This window comes from Poecilia latipinna, unplaced genomic scaffold (assembly GCF_001443285.1).
Source record: "Poecilia latipinna isolate Pla-1442-1.1 unplaced genomic scaffold, P_latipinna-1.0 Scaffold732, whole genome shotgun sequence".
Taxonomy (NCBI): Eukaryota; Metazoa; Chordata; class Actinopteri; order Cyprinodontiformes; family Poeciliidae; genus Poecilia; species Poecilia latipinna.
In genome coordinates, this window is record NW_015113348.1 from 168,050 (window position 1) to 186,786 (window position 18,737).

The 18,737-nt window shown below is 37.3% G+C and overlaps 1 long non-coding RNA gene and 1 pseudogene across 3 annotated transcripts; one reads left to right on the forward strand and one right to left on the reverse strand.

Moving 5' to 3' along the window:
• LOC106955416 (ankyrin repeat and BTB/POZ domain-containing protein BTBD11-A pseudogene) overlaps nucleotides 1-18,737 on the forward strand; it is a 126,954-nt pseudogene that overhangs the window by 24,916 nt on the left and 83,301 nt on the right.
• Nucleotides 15,451-16,546, reverse strand: LOC106955413 (uncharacterized). 3 transcript variants are annotated; one of them, XR_001426569.1, is made up of 3 exons: nucleotides 16,247-16,546; nucleotides 15,781-15,864; nucleotides 15,451-15,639 (listed from the first exon to the last, which is right to left on the reverse strand). It is a non-coding gene; the product is annotated as an uncharacterized LOC106955413 (long non-coding RNA). The 3 variants fall into 3 exon arrangements; XR_001426570.1 differs by lacking the exon at nucleotides 16,247-16,546 and adding an exon at nucleotides 15,962-16,199 and having other exon boundaries at nucleotides 15,781-15,859; XR_001426568.1 differs by lacking the exon at nucleotides 16,247-16,546 and adding an exon at nucleotides 15,962-16,198.

Sequence of the window (18,737 nt, forward strand, 5' to 3'; positions counted from 1 at the left end):
CAGGACCAAACGCTGTAACCCCTGAGGGTTGAATTTGGATTTATTTACATCCTATAACCAAGATAAAGGTGAAAAGAGATGAAGGAGTTAGCAGAACCAACTGGACACAGTCCTTTCTGAGCAGCTTTGCAGGTCATGTTGATCATTTTCACAGAACTAATTAATATAAAATCTGGAGTTTTATATATAGCTAGAGAAGAAACTTCAGGCATCTGGAAATTAGAACCAGATTTGTAGAAATCCACAATTGCCTTCCTGATATTTTGGATGATTTCTGTTGATTTTCTCGTGACATCACACAAACATGATGTGGTTTGTTGTTGCCATAAGAGACAAAATGTAGAAGTTTTTTTTGATAAAAGCCGATAAAACCAGGATGTTATCACCTAAAGTGCTAAAAGAAAAGCAGTTTTAGTTCTTCAAACTTCTTTATTCCTTTTGGTTTTTAACATAATAAGCAATTAATCACATTATAAATTTAAACAAACTCAATAATTTCCATTTTAATGATTTATCGCTTTTCACCAAAAACTGGATGACAAAAATCTTAATTTTGGTCTCGGTTAGCTGTTCTTTTGAAGGGTAGTTTTGTTTACACAGACATTATTATTCATTTTATTTGTTACTTCTGTTGTTTTGTTTATTTATTTTGGATATTTAAGATGTCTTCAATGTTCAGTAGAGTTTAAAGTTTATTTATGCTTAAGAATGTGTTCTTGCATTATTATTTTTACCATTATTACCATTACATTGCCTGAAAACAATCTCAAACAACAATATTAACGTTTATCACAATAATTTAACTCTCCTTTGTCTTTTAAATCAACTTTTAGTTGTTTTTACTGACGAGATTTCACATTCTGTGAGGAAAAACTGATATATTGGCGGTTTTAGAAGCAGCAGTTGTCACACTCCCACTCAGCCTCCCCCATCAAACCCACATGTCTTGTAGTTGCAGATGAACAAGCTGGCTGCAGTTGTTTTGCTGCATTACTGGCAGTGAGTCATGTCTTGGGTGAGGGAGTCCTTGTCAATGGTTCATGAAGAAAACCTTAACAACTGCAGCAGCGCGGCCGCTGTGGTCCAAAGCCACCTTACGTAACATAACATAAATCACTTCTGCTTCTTCCCACCTTCTCATCAGAGTTAATGATCCCAGGAGGGAAGTTGGTGTGTGGAGGCTCAGCCTCCTTCAGACGTTCAGGATTTGTAATAATAATGTTCTCCAAACAGCTCAGTTTGCGTCCTTTGAAGCAGCAGCAGCCGTGGACGCCCTGCGAAGGAAACTCTGGAAAGTTTGCGTAGGTGAGAGTTTGAATTCAAACGCTCCATCAGATGAGAAAGTGGTCTTAAAGAGCGCTGCAGTTTGGTCGAAACATGAGTTTTTATGCAGGTAAGAGAAGAACAACAAAGAAATCGCTTGTTAGTACCACAGGAGGTACACATGCCGTTCTCTTTCAGTTTTGAAGACATATTTTAGATTCTGGATTAGATTTTATCGGAGACTGAGGCCTTAGTGCTCCATATCTGATGCTCCAGTTTAAAAGGCAAAACTGACATTGATTATTTCACGCAGTGACGTATTCCAAGCATTTGTTTAGTAAAGAAAACTCAAAACTCAGTCCTTCAGAAATCAGAGTGTTAAAATCAAGTCAATGGGAAATTGAGTGGAAGGAAAAACTGTAATTTTCACATGCTAAATGATTATGAGGTTGATCACCTTTCATGCAGTAGGAGCCTCAACCAAATATTAAACAGTACTTTAACCTACTTTTTAGTAAACTAAAAGTGTGTTTTGAGTGTGGTTTTTGCGATATTCATGCATAAATATTTCAACTCTTAGGTGCTTAAAATATGTAATGAAGTCAAATCTATAAAATCCTAATTTAACTTTTTAAATGTTATAACTGGACAAAATTAACTGACTTTTTCATTATGTTCTGATACAATAAGATGCATTTGAAACAGCGCTACTGGATGATTTGTTGCTGCAAAAATCAACTAGATGATGATTTTTTGTTGCCGTTAGATTGATCTGAATCAAACCTCGACCCAATTGCAATAAATTATAACTTTTTTCGATTTAAAGTAGGCCTGTTACATTAACTAATTTAACTGGAGAATAAATTGTTCCAGAAGTTATTGCGATAAACGATAATATTGTTGTTTTGAGACAATTTTCAAGCAATATAATTCTCCAAGATTGATGGACTTTAGATTTTAATGAACATTTAACACTGGAAGTGGAAGACATTTTAGATATCCAAAATAAACAGGAAAAAAAACAAAATGCACAATGAAATCTTTGTAAACAAAAAATCAACAATAAATCATACAAATGAAAATTATTGAACTTGTTTTAATTTATCATGTGATTAATTGATTTATTAATTTAAATGCCTTGAAGTAGCTTTTATTGTAAACTTGTGCTATATAAATAATGACTTGAAATTCAATTTTGGCAAATTACTATTGTCATTTTCATAATCAAATGAGTGAAATTAGACGTGATTAAGTTCAAACCAAACAATATCATAAACTCTTTACATTAATGCAACTGGTTTAATATTTAACGATGGTCTGTCTCAGCAATGATGGAAAAAGTCAACATTTGTTGTTGGGTTTCTAGTTTTTCTGAGTTTATTTGGGCCCTAAAAGTGGAAAGCTTGCAGCTTTACTGCGTCCCGTAGCCTGGTGATCTGGAACGGCGAGCGATTGAACCGCATCTGGGCTTCATCAGAGTCTTCACGTTCTGGTCGACTCGGTGGAGGCGCTTCCGATGACGCAGCCCTCCAGTGGATCCTCACGTCCTCTAGATACTGGAAGTTCAGCCCGTCGTTCACGCAGACTTGGTTTTAAAGTAGGCCAGCTCATGCCTGGGAGCAGCCGTGCCGAGTGAGCCTCCTTGGTCGCTGTATGAGGCAGCGTTTTGGAGGAGCCTCCTGGGAGTCTGGGCTGTCAAAGCGATGAATGAAGCTCTGGAAATGCAGCAAAACGGAAATCCGCCTGCTTTGGTTCAGCTGCAACATTTTCTTGCAGTGCTTTACAGTTTGTTTGTGGGGGAAATGCATTTTTTCTTCCTTAATTTTACATGTCGGAATAATTTCATCCAGTTTGCAGAGAGCTGAGCGTTGTGAAGCATCGGCATCATCATTGTTGAATCCTGAATGTTGGTGTATTTTCACACCCGATTGTCAGAAAATGACTAAAATGTATTTACAAAGCACTTTTGCAGACATGAAATCACAAACTGATGTACAATAAAAATTGCTATACAAAAAAATAAAACAACTGCTATGGGGAAAATAAAATAATGACATAAAAGCTTGAGAAAAACCTGTTCCCCTCCTCGCCTGTGGTGGCGCTGCAGCAAAAACCACTGAAGGAAACGACACGAGAACCTCAGAAAACACTTTGAAAAATGTAAACAAAAAGGTAGTAGCATGAAATTCTAGCGGTTGTCGGATTTCTCTTTTGACTACTAGCCTTTTCTCTCACTAGCAATAACCTCTCGCGTCTGTTTTGGTAGGGGTTTTTTTACCCAGAATGCCCTGCGCTATAATCTGCTTCCTGTTTTGGAGCGCTCTCCAGTCTTCTTGCATCCACATTTGCATTCAAACTAGGAATGCCAATACATACGGTAGAAACAATAGAAATTTGGCCTTTGATAGAGATCTGTAGTCTACCGGCCAATCACGGTAAAACTTGTTGATGTCGTAACCAGCCGGCATCAAAACAGAGCAAGCAAGAGGTAAAGGAAGAGCTCGTTGAAAAGGCAGGTTCAAAAAATGGAAATTATCCGAACCTGGTTCGGGTTTAACCTCCCACGGTCTTAGCGCTGTGCTCAGGAAGGGCGCGGCAGATGTCACGGTCGGACAGCAGGGAAGCGCTGTGGGACGGTCTGACGGTCTCTCTGAAACCACAAAAAAAAAACCTTGTAAAAGCGTTCAGACAAAAACTTGTGCAGTTTAGATGCCCCCGTCTCTTAAGACCGCAGGAGGGTTAAAAAAAATCAAACCAGGAGCGAAAACCTGTGTGGAAGAGAGGAAACACTAGCAATTTCCCTGACTGGGAAGAAAAAGCAGGTTTCCCTTAAAATGACGTCTTTTAAGGGAGACCTAAAAAAAAACCCAGTTACAAACATTACATACAAATAACATTCACAGAAATGAATGTTTAGAGTTTCTATGCATACAAATAAATACTTTCCTCTCATTTAGTATACAGCTGATGTAAGTTTTATACAAATTATATCGTGATATATATCATTACCGCCACACATCACAATATATATCGTGTTATGACTTTTATTCCCAATTCAAACTGTGCTAGAGTTCACTTCAGCCGAACCAAAACCGAGGTTTTTACGCAGTTACTCATTCACACCTCCCAAACAAACCAGACTTCCCAGGCAAACGCATTACAGGACTGGACTGGTGTGAATGCACACTCAGCGGGAAGGAAATAAAAAACTCACAACATGACTGCAGAGAAACTCGTGTAAATCTAAAGTTCAAACAACAAGAGATGTAAAAGGATCAATATTTACAGACATGTTCTCTTTCTCTGTGTACCGACTTCATCCTCCCTTGTCCTGAAATATCGATCAGCTCTGCCTCAAACAGAAGTCAGACACCAACGTTAAATCAGTTTTATAGGACAAAAAACGGAAGATTTCACTGAAGTTTTCCCACTACTGTCCTCAATCCAATGGTGGAATGTCAACTTTTACACCTTTACTGTCTTATACCCATTCATCTTTCAAAGAGTTGAGAGAAAATTTGACTTCAATTACATATATTATCATGTTCAGTGCCAACATGAGCTTAAATTTTAGCTACGAGCCAGTTCCAAGTGCTAAAAACATAAAGACAGTAATAAATTATGAAACAATAAACAAATATACATCAAATACATATATTTAAAGGAAATCAGTGTTTCGGCTGTTTTGCAGTTTTCTAATTTGTTTCAGGAAAACTTAATCTTCCAATTCTTTGGCAATAAAGCAAATTAAATTAAAGGCATTTAAAGATATTACGTGCAGAAGACATTCTTTAAAAAATTCAACATTTATTAATAAAATGTAAGTTACAGTAGTAATTATAAGTCAAATCAAAACTCACAAGAAACTTCTGTAATTCTCAAGACAGTAGAAACAATAAATTATTATTGTACAATGATTTTGATACTGTCAATGAAAATACATTAACACTACTAGAAGGGAAAATATTGCAATAGTAGCGACTGTAAATTAATTTTATGGTAACTTGATGGTTTCCTAAAATCTACTAAATCCTACTTACACTGTAGAAATAAATGTATTTAAAAATACTAGTAATTATAGTGACTGATATGCGATTTGTGGCTCTGAATCACGCTGACTTGTGCGTAAAATATTCTGTCAGCTGCTAATATTATGAAATGAGTTCAACCAGGCTGCATTCCCTTTATGTCAGCTCTAATTTTAAACCAACTATGGCTGCACATTTCTCACAGCAGGATCTTGGCTCCACACCTTTCTCACTGTCAAAATCCACCAGCAGAAACATTTTAACAGGTTCTGTTATGAGCTGTTAAACATTCGGGGAATCCCACACTGCAGGACAAAGCTCTGTAAATGAGCAACTCTGGTGAAACCCGAGCTTCCCCCCCAAAACCCAGGGGAAAACCGAGAGAGAGAGACAAACATCAGATTCTGCTGATCTGTGCTTGGCAAGAAGAAGCCGTAGTGTCGAGGTGATGAGATCCAGGGGGACAAAAAAAATTTAAGTGCAATAACCGCGCTGACAGAGCGGAGGTTGAATTTAGGAAGACGTTGGCGAAGAGTCAGGCGGCGCAGCCCGTTCCCGTTGAGCGGGCCTGGATAATCAGAGTAGGGAAATGAGGCGAGTCCTACGCAGATTTAGCGAAGCCGCCCCGGAGCGACCCGTGACAAGCCTGATGGATGGCGGCGCACGGCTAGCCGTGCTCCCCCTGGAGCTGCAGGTGGTCAGAAATACGGAGGTTACCTGAACGCCTCAGGATGAAGCTGAACACTGTTTTCATTTCGTCAAGTTGGATCTGTTATTGATTCCTCAATTTAACTGCATGCTGGGTTAACCTCCCACAACCTGGAAATTATCTTATCCATCATTTTCTAAGCCTTTCTTTATCTTTTTATCAACTTATAGCTGGAATAAGCCACCTAAAGAGATAAATCCTCGTAGAAATTACCTTTATAAACGCTAATCCAATAAGTAATACATCTTCTTACAAAAACATTTTTCTTTTTTTTTTTTTTTTTGCTTGTTTTCGGTTTAAAAGGATATTAAAACAAGTAAGTGCCCAAAATCAACTATTTGAAAGCTCTTGGAAGTCGTAATTTGTTTAGTTATTTAAATTCAATTAAAAATGCCAAATACTTTTATTATGAATTCTTTTTCTTTACCTGCTAAAATTAACATCATATTTTTATTGAAAAGGACCAATTAGTTTCCTAATTTGTTGCAACAAATGTGAGAACTGCCTTTGTGTTCATCCCATTTGTGACCCTGCTGACATTAAAACGAAAGCAAAACATTGGGTTTCGCTCTTAAAATTTTCTATTTAATATATAAAATTGTCATTGAAAGTAGAAAGAAAAACACAAAGTCTCCATCTGCTTTCACTCTACAAGGTTTTCCCCAGAAAACCTGTTAAGCCCAGTGCAAGAGCTGTCATTTATCCAGCGGCCCGTCGTGTTTTTGAGTAAAAAAATGTTTAGTCGACAGGAAATTTTAAAATATCACTTGATAATTGTGTTATTGGAAGATTGATACATGAACACCAATTATAAACTCTTAAAAAGTGCAAATATAAAAAAAAAAACTTAAATAAATAAGCAATGCTAAGTCTGGTGGGGGCACAAGTGAAGCCTGGTGACCCGCCAGGCTTATAATACTGTACACTGGGGAAACCCTGCTCTGTATGCTGAATTACCAATTAAGCCATTCCTAAACTGGTCCAGGGGCCACACAAACCTACTCCAATGGCCACAAATGGCCCTCGGGCCACAGTTTGGACACCCTTGCTCTAGATTTTAGAATAATCCAATAAATAAACCTGTATGCATTTATTTTTGTCTCATATTTTCTGTAACTTTTGGAACAATCCGGGTGTTTTTGGTTATATTTTGCACAAAACAACTTGTTTTTCATTGAATATGTACAAAAAAAAAACCAACAGCCTGGAAAGTAAACAAGCTGCACTTCCCATTTTTATTCCCAGGTGTCTTCATTTAGCACCGTAGGGTCACACTTCCAGAGTTTGAGAGACTGGAGGTTTTCTCAGTGTCCTCACCTGAAGTGTACCTTGCAGTTCTGCTGCTGGGAGACCAGCAGGAGAGAAATAAACAAGGCAGTTAACATTAACCGCCACAGGGGTGGCCACAAGGAAAAGCTTGGTTGTTTCTTTTTTGGCAAAAAATATCCCACAGAAACTTCTCCAACTTGTTGACTGGATGGATGGATGTCTTGGAAAACAAACTATTTTAGTATTTATCTCCACTGCATAGCTGCTTGTAAGTTGTTTTTTAATTTTGTCGACTGTAAATTGAGCTTTTTGAAAGGAAAACTGCAACTCATGACTCCCACGCTAAAAACCACAACGTCCCATTTATTCAGGATTTAATTTGTCAATGTGAAACTTTTGTCATGCGCCACTAACAGGAAGTGATGCCATATAAACCAACTGCTGTTGTTTTCGGAAATCCCTTGCCATTCTCACATTTCTCATGTCATTAGTGGATGTTTCTACCCCCTACTGGCCTGGGATGGGAAGTGCAGCGTATTGGACAGATAAATTCCCACAAAATTGATTGGAAGAAACAATTTGTTTAAATTGAGATTGTTTCTCCAAAATAGAATAATAAACAAAACATTTACACAATGTAAAATGATAAATAATAGCTTGAGTTTTTCCTCTTTGCGGTGGATCCTGAGATTTTGCGGGAACACATTTAAATGCTAAAATACACAAAAAAAAGCATAAAATTACCTCTTTAGTTTAAAAAATACTCTGATATGCATTAACACGTAATAATAAGTGCTTGTTTTCATTATCTCTTCTTGATTGGACAGCCAATCAGAGCCAAGGAAAATAAATGCTGCTTCTGGATTGGCTGCTTTACCAACTGTTCAGTTCTTTTAAACAAATATTTTGATAAATGATGCTGGAAAATAATCAAAACAGCAAACTATAATATTAAAAAGGCTTTTAATCATATAAAATGTGGCAAAAGTGGATGTGAAAAAGGCAAATGGTTGGTAAATGGCTTTTTTTATTACATGGAAAATTGTGTAGGAAAGAAAAAACCTAACGTGAATCGAGGGCAAAATAAGAAGCAACCGTTAAGGTTTACAAATTACATCGACTCTCTTGTCTTTACTCACTTTTCCAGCAATACTTCATCCTCGGAGGCGGAAACAATTGCTTTATTTTGTAAAGAAAAGAATTCAAGGCTTAAATCTCAGATTTTTAGGAAGAAAGGAGACCATATGTTCATGTAAACATTCCTCTAAATACATATTGAAAATGTTAATTAGTGACTTCAGGCTTCAAGGCAATGCAATTTATTGAGTTTGTAGCGACAGTAATCATCACTTAGCAAAGTGAGACATCTAAACTTGTGTGTGTGTGTGTGTGTGTGTGTGTGTGTGTGTGTGTGTGGGAGGCCATTGAATTTAAATGGAGCTCATTTTGGGTATGAAGTGTGTCGACTCATTAAAGAGCGTGATGCAGATGACGGAGCAAAGACGATGCCACAGGTAAAAGCAGAGGAGCGACAGATGTACCTCATCAGCGCCGAGTGAAATTCACCACGGTTGCGCATCAAGAGGCGCTGCTCGGCAATGTCAAAGTCGGCAGCATATCTGTGACAGATTTAACTCCAGTTCATAATAAATACTGATGAATAAAGAAGCTGTTAAGTTTCTGGTGTGATCTGGACCAGGAGAGTTTAACTCGTTTTCATTTTGGGCCAAATCAAAAATCTGAATATTCTTAAAGGGCCGGTTGTGCCAGAAAGTATTAATAAAACCCATTAAACTGTGAAAATATCAATAAGTAGTTGTTTCAGCATTCTCTATGTGTTTCTTAAAATTAAATAATATTAAACATCTTTTCACACTGATCAGACGGTCCAGGATTTTGTGAATTTTTTTTTTTGGTGCGTGTGATCAAAATCACAGATTTTGTGGCACTAAGGAATTTTTATGATATTTGAGCTAATGTATGACGTTAAACGTGACTTTATTAACCGACTATAACTTGTCAACAAGTAAGGCTGAGGCAGCAGTCACTTAAAATCGATGTTTTTGTCCAATTTTGAGAAAAATTTGGAGTAAAAATCTGGAAAAAAATGTGGGAATCTGTAGATTTTGTGTGAATTTTGAGTAAATTTTGCAGATTTGTTGAAAAACTGAAGGGGCTTATTCATGTAATTTAGTGTAGAGGGCCACATAAAAAGCTACGGCGGGCCACGTTTGGCCCACGGGCCTCTAGTTTGACATCTAGACGAAACCACCTTGTAAGAGAGAAATCTGAAAATCTGACAACTTCGTGAAAATAAAAATCTGAGGCTGATGGATATCTTTTCAGAAATCACCACCTGAATCCCAGAAACATTATTTTACCATAAAAACTAACCAGCTGGAAGATTTTGACTGGATTCGCTCTCATCGCCGTCTCATCTGCATGTTATGAAACCACATCCACATAGTGTGTGAGAGAGCGTCGGTCTGATCCTTAGTGGGGTTTTAAAGTAAAAAGGACATGAATTATAGAGAGGTGAGACGGTTTTCCTTCAGGGGAAGCTCTGCAAACAGAAACTTTTGGGTCAAGTCAAGAGGAAGTTATAAATGAGTAAAACTGAGGCGAACTTTTAGAAATGATTAGCTGGTTATTTTTCCACTATTTGCTAAGTGAGATGTTTGTTCAAATCAACAAAATTTAGGAGGCAATGTGTTGCAAACTGTTTTACTATGAATAAATATGGAAAATGCTAACAAACCTGTAACAAAAAGGTGGTAAATTCTCCCAGAAGTTATTGCGTCTGAGACCATTTCCAACTAATAATGCTTCCCAAAGATCAATGAACTTTAATTCAACACTGGAACTGGTAGTTCCAGTGTTGATTTTATTCTGGGAGATATTTAAAATATCCAAAACAAATAAAAGTAAATACTGGAGTGTAAAAACAACCATCTAGATGAGACCGAACATGTTTATCATCCAGTTTTTGTTAGAAAATATAATTGTTTTCCATTATAAACTTATTGAAAACACAATTTTGCAACTGCCAGATTCTGTAAATTAATGCAAATCCTAAACTGCATCAGCAAAAAAAGTAGAAATTATTTTTAGACGTTTCTTCAGAATATTTTGCACATTGCATCTCAGCTTAATCATTTAAGTTAGGAACGTCAAATTCATTTTCATTTTGGGTCAAATCAAAAATCTGAATGTTCTTAAAGGGCCGGTTGTACCAGAACGTGTTGATAAAACCCATTAGACTGTTAAAATATCAACAAATATCTGTTTTAGCATCCCATAAATGTTTCTATAATTAAATAATATTGAATATCTTTTCACACTGATCAGTTCATCCAGAATTTAAAACCAGAAAAAATGTGGGGATCTGTTGATTTTTTTGGTGAATTTTTCTGATTTGTGAGAAACTGGAAGGATTTATTGGTGTAACTTGGAGGGCAACATAAAAAGCTACGGCGTGCCAGATTTGGCCCTCGATCCTCGAGTTTGACACATGTGAATTAAAGTTTTAACAAAACAGAAACATTTTCCTATTCCTCAGTATCTTTGTCGTATCCCATCAAGGAATCATAATCCTACATTTTTTAACTAACACTGTTAAAGAAACAGAGATATTAAAAATATCCTCCACATTTTAGGGTAAAATATAAAAGTGAGGGTATTTTTACAGATTTCACCACCTTCCTATGGGACAAATGTGCAAAACAGATCTGAAATTCAACAATGGTTATCGCTTCAGTATCCAGAGGCCTGTGGCTCCATTGTGTTATGAATGAATGAATGAATGAAGCAGATGACCATGTGTGACATTCCTAATCCTCTAATTGAGCAAAACGTGAACCCCACGCCGGCTTCGCCTCTGCTTTCTGTGGCACCTGATTAAACGTCCATGTGATTTTATTCTGAGCGGCGGCTCTCCGCTAGGCTCATCTTGACATTTGCGTTCATGGAATAAAAACCACTTAGTGTTTTGTTTTTTTTTGTTTTCACAAGCTTAATTATTTATGTGATGGAAACCAGATCTTCTCTTGCTTGTTTCCTTTTGTGGAAAACAAAATCAGGGAACATTTGGAATGCAAATGAGGCTTAACGGCTCGGACTGCGGGGACATGAGTTGCATTAATTCAAAGCAAACAAATGCAGACTTGGACCTGCAGCCTACATGTGTCAAGCTCGAGGCCCATGGACCTAATCTGGCCCGCCTGGGTTTCCCCGTGTTTTATAAGCCTGGCGGGCCACCAGGCTTTACTTGTGTCCCCACCAGGCTTAGCATTGCTTATTTATTTTAGTTTTTTTATTATTATTTCCTTTTTTAATACTTTATAGTTGGTGTTCATGTATTAATGTTCCAATAATGCATAATTATCAAGCAATAATTTCAAATTTCCTGTCAACTTTAAACATTTTTTAACTCAAAAACATGGCGGCCGGCACCGGCTTTAAAAAGTTTTCTGGGCCAAACCCGGCCCACTGTAGATTTTTATGTGGCCCTCTAGATTCTAGTCTAAACACTGAGATTAAATATTATGTTATCAATCAAATCAATGCAGTTTTTAATCTGTTTATTACCAAATTATACCAATCAGTCCCTCCAGTTTCTTAAGAATCATTGTGGAAATTCAGTCAAAATCAACAATAACTGAAAGTTTATTGTAGATTTTGACTTGTACTAAACTGTTGCCTCACTCTTAATTGATGTCAAATTATAGTCCAATGAGTCCAGCGAATAATAAAATGTTGCATTTAAATAAGTGCAAATATTTCCAAATTATTACCATAAAAACTTAGATTTTAATTGCAAAGAAATCAGAAAAAGTATCACAAAATCTGTAAAGATGTTCAGTAATATTTAATTTTAAGTATTAATTGATATTTTAACAGTTTGTGATCAGGTTTTATCAGTACATTCTGGGACAACCGGCCCTTTAACATCATCCATGATCTTGATTTGGCCCAGAACAGAACCGATTCCGACTCCCTGCTGCAGCCTAAAGCACATGTTGCTCCTAAGTGCACCTCAGGTGATGCAGGAAGTATTTTGTATTCAATGCTCCCTGCTGAACGTGTACAACCCGGTCTGGAAGAGTTTGTTTTGCCCCTGAGTGCACCTGCGTTAAAAAATGCTGTTTGCCCTCTGCTAATGTACATTTTGCTCCTTTTTATGCTGCAAAACGTAACTTTCACTTTCCCTTTCTGAGGCCTTGTCATCACCTGGGACCATTAGCCTTAGTGGTCGTCGATGTTCTGCTGCTCTGACATAAATCAGGGCCTAATGAGGCTATCTGTATGCTGCGTGTGTCATCTACCAGATTTACGACATCCAGCTCTGAAGCAAGGGCGTCATCAGCATACCTTTGTGCAACAGTTAAACACTTTCAGACGACAAGCACATGAACGATCATTTATAAAGCTTTATATGCTTTTTTAAATCTATAAATATGCCAACAGTTGGTGAGGATCCTATGGAATCTGATTGGTGCCGTTAGATTTATATTAATGCTACTAAAATCGAAACCCTTTCTCTTCAAATGAAGTTTCTGCTGATTAACCAAATGTCAAGGCTTTCAGTTAATCAAGCTGCGTGACAGATTTGGTATAAAATGTTTTGGTATATTTTAGTGAATGTTGTCAGAAATGGTTGGTTCCAGTCTGGGAAAAACTAAAGAATACGGCAATCAGATCAGGTGAAAGTTAAATGTATTGATGTATCACGTTTAAAATCAGGAAAAGTTGAGAAAATGTCACCAGAAAAGCCTTTTCTCTCCTAGCATGCACCGCTACTACTCCAGCTTTGAAAGGATGAAAACAAATTTTGCTTTTTCAAATGTGCAAAATTCACATATTGCACATTTCTGTTTCTATTGCTTCTAAAAACAATCCAAACAATAAAAAAAAAAAACACTGAGCTGGTTTTTGGAAATTAGTTAATGTATTTTGGTGTGTGGAAAATGAGCCGTTCTAAAATCCTTTGGAATGTGACGCCCATTACCTAGCAACCTCAGCCTGTTGCCTAGCAACCAGGGCTGAGCTCCAGGACGTTTGGTCAGCTGGTTTTACTGTTGCACCTGGACATTTTTGGGTAGTGAGTTAATGTTTTTTGGCGTCTAGGAAAGTTTCTAAAACGTCACAATTATTAAGTCTCACTCGATTGTTACCTGGCAACCACAGCAATGCCCGGCCCGTCACATAGCAACAAATGTTGCCTCAGCACGTTTGTTCAGCACTTTTACCTTCTGGAAAAGACAAGTGTTTTGTTAACTTGCCATCCAGAAACCACTTGCTACATTCTTGTTGGTTGAGCAGGAGGCTCCACTTCTGCTTTTCAAAGATGTACAGTTGTATAATTGCACATCTGTTTGCAGCCGTTTTCACGTGCGAGTGTAAACATTGAGTTAGATGGAGTTTCTGGCAGCAACATTTTGGGGGTTTTAAGTGTCAGCTTCTGAAAAAAACCTCATTATCTAAGAATGATTCTCTGCAAAAAAGAAAAAAAAATTAGCGAGCATGTTCTGTGCCTCAGCCTAACCTGTTCAAGGGAGCCTTATGGGTCACCTTTAAGCAAGGTAATGATTCAAAATGCATAATAAAACCAAAAATGGAAGCTTTCCACCTCAGTTTCCAGACCTAAAGAAGATGGCATGTATTTGTTCTGTTATTTTCCATTTTTTTGCATTTCCTCTTGGTTCCAGATAGCTGGTTCTGAAACACGGGCTGTGATCTCCTCCCCCTCTGTGTGCTGCACAGTGCACTCCCCCTTGGTTTCTGGATACAGACTCTAAGCTGCGTTGAGCTTTTGTACCTCTGGGACTGACGACAGCATGTAGGAACTGCTGCCAAGCTGGAAGAGTCAGATAGACGCGCAGCGTTGCGCTATTCCCAGCAGATAAACCCACCGACAGAAAGCAAGGCGAGTGGCTAAGCCTAGCGTACTACAGGGGTCAGCGGCTTCATTATCTACTCTCCCTGAGGCCCTCCATTGTTGCTGAGGGCCCATCTTATCTCCAGCCACTAGATCTCAGAAATAAATGATCATAGTCCTTATCATCTGGTGAGCACGTTCCAATCTGGAGATGCGGGCCTTCATGGGAATTCAGAGAGCGGCGTTTTTATCTGTCGGACGGTGAATGAGTGAGAATAAAAGCCAGCGTTTAACGGGTTAAGGAGAACGGTGTGCGGTGGTGGACATTTGTAAAGGTGATGGTAACAGACCTCTGAGTGGCCTCACTGTAATTTCCCTGCCGGTGTTTTATTGACCGGCTGTCATTGTGTCCCTAAATGACCCCATCTGTCAAACATCTGCTTCCACACGACTCGTCTGGTCCAACTGAGTCACGTGATTTTGCTAAACTAGTTTCAGATGTATGTCAGAAGCTAAAAAAAAAAACCCTGCCCCCTTTTACATGCATCCTGATGACTGTATGTCGCATCTGACATGAAAATAATAATTTCTGCATCTATTTACTGTTTAAAAGAGGGGAAATAATCGAGTTGTTCCACTTCAAGAGGAAAAACACGACAAGAGCACATTTCTCTGATTGCTAACAGCAAAGAGGCGCTTTCCTGAATTCAGCACAGAATTTATGCTAATTATGTGAGTCAATAAGTCATTAAGACATATTCAGGCGTCTTTTTATGACGGAATCAAAGTTTTGCTCTTCAAATTTTAAATTAGATCTAATATTAATATATGTATCGGTTCTGATGTCAAAATAAATTCATCATTTATTCCTGTTTCACTTTCTGGGCTATTTGAAAGGTTTGCTGCAGTTTATTTTTACATGTTTGACCAAAGTAGTCACCCTATTATTTATATAAACAAACAAAAAAACACATTAATACATTCTTACAAAAAATAAAAACTTTAATGAAAAAGAGAAAACACTTGGAAACAATTGGAAGAAAAAATAATTAAAATCAGTTGGTAATAAATAGTAAAACATAGTTCAACAAACTCTGAGGCAGATAATTTGCTTTGATGGATTTTAATAAATCATTATTATTCATTCATTGAATAATAATCAATGAATTATTGAATAATTCAACAAATTATTCAATAATTCCTTGTATAATCATTCAAGGAATTGTGATTAGTAATAAATCTTACCTGCTTCTTTCTTTAGCTACATCTGGATGACTGGCAGTCGGTCCTGGACGGAGCTGGAAAACATTTTTGTGCATTGTCAATACATAGCATAATTACATTATGTACATAAACAATATTGAAGCATAAAATATCAACATTCTAAAATAGTAGATACTCACACACAGTTGCATCTCTGTCCTCATCACGGACATCAGGACGTTCCTGAAGAGTCTGATTGACACAAATGTGACTCCCATTCTGTGGAGTGTCTGGAAATAAATGTAAAATTAAAAAGATATTGTAGCAAATATATCGCTTTCTCAAAAATACATAAGTAAATAAGTTAAAATTATTCTCAACCAACCATTATACAGTCGGGAATCAACGCAGTGACTGTACATAATACATACCGGCTTCATGACGTCGTCCTCATATCCGTCCTCCGTCCGCCATGTTGTCGATCTCTACTGCTTTCCACACTCTGCCTTGCTGTACTGCGTTATAACAAAATAAATAAAATAACGGGAAGATCAGTTTTCCTTACAAATATGCGAGTGTTCACTATTGACTAAATGTGAAATCATAACTTACTGAATTTCTCTTCGTCCTGGTGGACTCCGTCAGAGCGCCTCGGCACCGTGGTCTGAGGCCTGGCTGTTTAGGCTCGGCCATTTTTTCAGGTCTGAAAAAATAAAAGAAGATGCGAGTATTTTTAAGAGTTCAGAACATCACATGTAATAAAAAATACAATACGAAATCTCACCCTACACTTGTTTCGGCATAAAAAAAACGACAGACCGTTTTCTGTAAAAAAAAAAAAAAAACAAAGCAACTCGCCTCGCTGCGCGCGCTCGCTATTCATTAAAGTTTTCTTACCGTGGGTTCGGCCTTGTTGGACCGCTGCGGTGTCATCTGTTGTTTTCCGCCGGGACATTGCTTAATATCAAAACGATACTGAAAAGGTAACTATGTGAAATAGGACTTTTTCCACCATTTCACACAACGCACGGGCATTTTCGTTCATGTTGGGTTTAGCAGTAGCCGGTGCAAATCTTCCTCTGGAGTTTAATGGCGGCTGCTTGACCAACTATGAAAGCGCATTACTGCCACCAACTGGACTGGAGTGTTAAATGAAAGTTGACAGAAAAAAAATACATTCTAAAAAGTTATTTTTTCAGAAGTTACGTGACAGTATATTTTATTTTTATTATAATTAATTGCTAAAATGTTTTTAAATAGATGTTTATTTACTCAATTCTACTTTGAGCTGTCTCCTTTTTAGTTTATACAGAATACGATTCATAATCCGTGAGTTATATTTAGTGCTTAACTAACAAACTTTAAAAAAAGAATGCAAATGTTTATACTCTATCAGAAGGTATCACATACTTTCAACCATTTTATTCTAAAATTTAAACTCGAGAGTTAAGCAACTGAATACTGATAAATCATCTGTAGTTTCTTAAGTCCTGTATTGTGATGTGGAACGGTGTCACTACCACTCCAATATAGCATGACTCTGGGTCTTTAAAGCAATCAGTGAACATTAACATTAGTTTGAATATTATTCACAAAAATACTTTATGTACAATGAACCACTCTGGAACATGTTTTTTATTATTATTTTTGATTAAGTTGTGCAATTCCTCCCATCACAAGATAAATCTTCAGATAGGAGGAATGTCAAAGTAAGATCACGTTTCACAAAAGTCTATTGTATGTAATTATGCATATTCTTCTTTTATATCATCAATTCAACCAAAACTAAGTTTTTCAGTGCTCCTAACACACATGTAATATATATTTTAATGGATAAGATAGATTGTTTTAATATTCTTTCTCCAAACACTTCTTTATGGTGAACAGAAGGTAAAAAGGGTTGGCTACAAAATAAATAAGAGTCAAAAGGCCATGCTCAACAGTTGATTTGCATTTGCATGGCACTCAGCAACTTCATTTAAATACGAAAACCTCTGCTAGGCACAAGGGGAGGGGGGTGATAGGGGAACACGGACACACAGCATTTTTGACCATTTTTGGCAGTGCTCGACTCTGACAAAAACCTCTTGCCGAAAGCCCTCAATCTCTATGCGCACGGCAGAACAAGGTGTCAATAGCTGCCGAAAATCCCATTTTTCGTCCTGTGTTAATATTTATTTTACATTTGATGACAGAACAAACTAAATTTGTCTCATTTTTACATTTTTAGCTTGTGCTTTTTGCAGCTTTTGCTTTATTTAAGTGTGCTGCATTGGTGCAGAGTTATCAAATTAATTTAAAATTAACAGGTTAATTAAAATTTAAATTAAAACGATGTCAGTAATTTCCATTTGAATGATTTATTGTTTTTCTTTTGTCTTCATTCTGGTGGTTTGGTCTCAACTAGCCATTTATTTGAAGGCCAATTTTGTTTACAATTTGTTTCATTTGTAGTTCCTGTTTTTGTTTATTTCAGATATTTAAAATGTCTTCCAGTCCCAGTGTTAAAAGTTTGGCTCCCTGGTTTACAGGACATTTCTTCTCAGTTTGTTTATCTCACTAGATGAATGCAAGGCAGTAAAATCCCCAACTGCATGTGGTTTTTGTTAGAAAATCCTCCTCCTGTTGGTCTGATTTTGGGCGTGCAGGTCAAACCTCAGCTGTTATCCTGGTGTCTTCTGTTGCACTTTGGCCTCTCGTGAAATAGAAATCACATTTCGGCTGAATAAAAGGTGAGACTTGGGCAGCAGCAGGTATCTGACAAACTGAGGAATGTGAAAGAGCAAATCACAGCAGTGAATGAGACTGCTGAGGTCCATAACAGAATCTGCTGTAATGAAACTATTACTACAGAAAAGGTCCTGCTGCAGAGAAGAAGCAATTATACTGGGAGATAAAGGTCAGGCCTGCAGCATGTCTGTAGTTAACCTGGAAACCTGCAAATAATGGCACGCAGGCGCCTGGACGACAATCAAAACTGTTTTCTCAACAATCAGTATTTTGTAATTTTATTAAAAAAATATTTTCTGGTTCAGCATTAAGAGGTCAGGGATCATTTTGCCATTTTTCTGCGTCAGCAGCAAACAATTTCCAGTGAGAGATGGCTTTCTAATTTAGTCTGCTGTCTTTACACCTCATATTTATTAATTTAATGATATTCAAACAAGTTATAAAGGCTGTTTTCACTCCTGATAGTCTGATTAATTGGTTCTGTTGGAGACCAAAATTGCAACATTTGCTACATTTTCAGCTACATGTTCGCCGCCATATGATCCAAACCATTTGATAAGCCGGTTCCCCTCCTCGCCTGTGGTGGCGCTGCACCAAAAACCACTGAAAGAAACGACTCAAAAACCTCTGACAAAGACATGAGCTCAACTTTCTTTTT